The sequence below is a fragment of the Macrotis lagotis genome, chromosome 3 (genome assembly GCF_037893015.1).
Source record: "Macrotis lagotis isolate mMagLag1 chromosome 3, bilby.v1.9.chrom.fasta, whole genome shotgun sequence".
Taxonomy (NCBI): Eukaryota; Metazoa; Chordata; class Mammalia; order Peramelemorphia; family Peramelidae; genus Macrotis; species Macrotis lagotis.
The window spans coordinates 277,032,297-277,036,658 of NC_133660.1; the positions used below are offsets into that span (position 1 = coordinate 277,032,297).

General features: G+C 42.6%; 1 pseudogene; it reads right to left on the reverse strand.

The window, feature by feature from the left end:
• Window positions 1-2,655: 2,655 nt before the first annotated feature.
• LOC141519378 (mas-related G-protein coupled receptor member A-like) lies at window positions 2,656-3,589 on the reverse strand (annotated as a pseudogene).
• Between the last annotated feature and the right edge of the window lie 773 nt (window positions 3,590-4,362).

Consider the following 4,362-nt stretch of genomic DNA (forward strand, 5'->3'; position numbering starts at 1 on the left):
CTAGAGTGCAGGGAGGTTGTCATTTCCTCTAGCTTCAAGAGACTTGAGATTGCTGTGTGGAATGAAGAGAGACCAAGAGAAACCTAGTCTGGACCAGAATCTTGCTATCTGCAGGTCTTCTTGGTTTGAATTCTGAGAATGCCTCACAGTAGAAGCCTTCCCTGAAATCTCAACAGGTTGCTTCACTTTGCTTTGGCTACTCATCACCTTCACATCTTCCTCATTATCCTCCCCTCTGATTCGAAGGCTGTAGATTAGAGCACCAAACTCTTCCCTGGGATTTCCTTCATAGAAGTTGAATCTGGACTGTCCAGGTCACTTTGCACTTTCCTTCTGCATCTCTGCTTGGTCAGAATGCCAATGAACATGATGCCCTGCGCTTAGGCCCACTGTTGGCACTGCCCTCCCCTCCCTCTTTGGCTTCTATTGTACCAGCACTCAGCACAGGCCCAGAGTACATACAGTAGGAGATTAAGAAATGTTTACTGAATTGAATAATTGAATTGAATCAGCATGGCAGGGGAGCTGGGAGCAGATAGAGTAGTAGCTAGGCTTTTCCCCTTGGCAGACACTCAGGTTTTCCTTGAATCTGCATAGCTATTTTGATTAAAAAAAACAGAGAGGAAAACCCAATCACTAGAATCAAAAATGAAAAATGTTACTATACTACTAATAAAAATGAAGTTAAATCAATTATAAGAAGCTATTTTGCCCAAATATATGCCAATAGATAAAACAACTTAAATGAAATTGAAGAATATCTACAAAACTATAAATTTCCTAAATTAGTAGGAGAGAATAAACTATCTAAATAGATCTATTTAGAAAAAATAAATTGAGTTTCCTAAGAGAAAAGCATTAGGACTAAGGAATTCTATTAAACATCTAAAGATCTATTGATTCAATATTTAATAAATGATTTGGATTCATAGACAAAGAAGAGATCCTACTAAACTCTTTTTATGAAAGAAATATGATACTAATATCTAAACCAGAAAGAGTGAAAACAGAGTAAGACATTTACATTTATTAATCAATATGGATACAAAAATCCTAATAAAATACTAAAAGATTACAGCAATTATATCATACATTATTATCTTGTTTATACATTATTACCTAGTGGGATTTATTCAAGGAGTGTGGGAATGGTTTAAAATAAGGAAAATTATTAAAATAATTGGTTATATAAATTTTAAACAAGTAAGAAAAACAATCATTTGAACAAATCATTCTGTGACTGGACCAGGTAAAATATGGGACTTGAATTCAATGAGGAAAGAGTAATATCATTGTCAACTGGAGGAATAAAATCGAGGTTGAAGGGTGGATATTCTATAGGAGATTATTGTTATGTGTGTGTATGTGTGCATGTCTCTGACATTTGTGTGTTGAGGGTGCATGCTGTGACATGTGTTTGTATGTGTGTGATATCTATGTGTATGAGATGACATGCCCTCTCCCCTATTTTGGTCTTATTGGGCTGTGCCCTGTCCTATGACACCCCTACAATTGCCCCTCATCGGAGTCTGGGTCCTGCAGAGTGAGAGACTAGATTAGAGAGTCACAGAAACATAGATACCAAAGACTCAGAGAGGCTGAGACCTGGACAGACAGACTGGAAACAAGAGAGGAAGCCGAGGCCAGCCTTGAGCTTTGGAGGAGGGGAAGTGTTTGGTTCAACTCTATAATGGGGAGGTGAGAGGGAAGGGAAAGGAGAATTAGCAGGAGTGAGGAGTAGGGAGGGCAAGACTTAGCTGAACAGGAATTTCCTCTTCTGAGCTGGCTGAGGGGGCAAGACCTGAGGAGACCTTGTGGATCCAATCTGAGAGAAGATAAGGTGGGGGAGCATGGCCCAAGGGACCTGGAGGAGTCTGACCTCTGAAGATCTGCCTCCATTCACAGAGACTGACAAGGGAGACATGGGGTCTTAGGGGATGGAGTTCATCTTCCTGTTCTCTTCAAGACAGGTCAGTGATCATTTATTGGAGTGGACTTTCCCTGGAATGGTGACATATGAGACCCTGGACCTTACTGTCCAGGTAAAGGAGCCTGCAGTAAGTGAGGGGACTCCAAAGTACAAAAGCATGGAGTCTGGAGTCAGGATGATCTGAATTCAAATCCAATCTCAAGACTCTTAGCTGCTTTTGGACTCTCGGCAATTCACTGAACCTTTGCCTGCCTCAGTTTCCTCATATGTAAAATGGGTATTATGAGAGCACCTACTTCCCAGGTGTATTATGAGGATTAAATAAGATACTTGTAAAATAATTAATACTTGATATAACCTTGGGGTTTCTTTGGCAAAGATACTGGAGCGGTTTGCCATTTGTTTTGCCAGCTCATTTTACAAATGAGGAAACAGAGTTAAATAACTTCCCCAGGGTCACACAGATGGTATCTTGAAGTTTTATCTGACCCAATTCTAGCCATTCCAGACCTTGGAGTTTTTTCCTCTGCACAGCTCACCTTCCTGATTTATAGGAGGTGCCTAATAAATGATTGTTCCCATCACTTAGATTTCAAATCCTAACATAAGGGTTGGGAGAGGGAATCCTGGTTTCCCTCCCAAGGATATTGGGACAGGGCTGAAGCTGAGCCTAGAGTGGAGTCTCATTTCACAGCCTCTCAAGGTTGAGCATCTTGTTTTCAATCTCAGAATGGCACTGTTGAGGTGTTGGTGTGCAAGGTATCTCTCATCCCACCTCTCAATTCTCACTCTTCCTCCAGAACCCTCTGGAGGATCATCCTGAGGGGTTCCCTCCTCCTTCTATGCCAAAACTTGCCCAGGAAGAAGTGAATGAAGGGGTTGGCACTGTTGTTCACACAGGTCAGGAGCCATGAGAGCCAAAAAGGCCCAGAAATTTGAAGGACCCTCTCTAAGAAATCCATAATCGCTGGGGTCAGGCCAAAGAGGAGGAACACAAGAACAGTAAGCAGAACCAAGGAGGGAGAGCCTGGCGGGTTGTCTTCCCTGGGAGCTGCAATGGATCCTCAACAGCAGAGTCAAGCTGGACAAACACAGCACACAAGTGAGGACAATGAGCCATACTAAAAGGATGATGAAGTGGAGACAGAGACTGAAGATTTTGTCATAACAAATGACAAACCCTGCTACCCCAAATAGGCCACCCAGAAGCCAGAGGGTAGTGCAGACCATGGTAGATGTGTTCTTGGGGCGGTGGCATCTGCACCAGATGGGAAAGAGCACAGAAAGACAGTATTCAGTGCTGATCACGGCTGGGAGGCTCACCCCCATCATGTAGAGCATGTATGAGATGTAAGCCATTACTATGAACATGGGAGAATTAGTCACATAGTCAATGAATTTATTTATGGAGAACACAAAGTGGCAGCAAAGGTAGAGGGCATTGGCCCCAGCCAAGTTGAGGATGTAGACAGAGAAGGGATTCCTGGGGATGTAGAAGCCCAGGAGCCACAGGACCAGGCTGTTCCCCACCAGCCCCACCGGGGTGATGAGCAGAGAGGAGATCTGCATCCAGTAAGTTAAGGTAAGTTCTCTAGGTCCCTTCTCTGTTGAGTTGTCATTACCGTATTTCTGCTGCTTAGGTATGGGGAACACAACCATGGTGATGCTGGGGCTGCTTCTTCCTCCCTCTGTAGAATATCAGTTACTTTCCGGCAGGGATCTCCATAAATAGTATTTCCAGCACCTGTTTCTCTCAGAAGCTCTGTGGACACAAGGACATAGAAGGGCATCAAGGATTTATCCCCATCTCTACATTCAAGTGGTAGAGCCTCCTCTTGCCCACCTCACTCTTTCTTTAGGGTGTTACTAGGGATATCACAGTGGACAAGAGGTGTGGACCTAGAGTAAGAAATGACTTAAAAATCTCTTCTCAAACAATTAGTAGTGGAAAAAGTGACTATTTCACTGATATTAATAATGAATTATTCATTTCTGACTAAGGCTTTTCCTTCCTATTTCCTTATTCAGCAAATAGCCCCCATAGGTTATTCAGTCATTGTCTGAAGGACATTGCTGATGGATGTTCCAGCTCAGGCTTTTCCATCATGGGTGGCACCCCACCCAAATAAAGACTTTCAAAGAGCATCCTCATAGGTGTTATTCTTAACCCACCATAGGATGTTGTCCATTAACTGGGTAGGGATGAGTGCCCTTTGTTCAAATAGCTAGAAGTTTGAGATCATCAAACCCTCAACAGATGGAATGGAAGGTTTTCAACCCACCCTCTTGTTATCCCCTCATTGACTTTTAACCCATCAGAATAGATTTCTAAAGTACATCCCCTCTATCAAAGACTCTTTAAGCATTCAGTGTTCTCTAGAAGACGTCTTTGACTTCCAACATCACTGGTCTCAATCTATTATTTGTAAGTC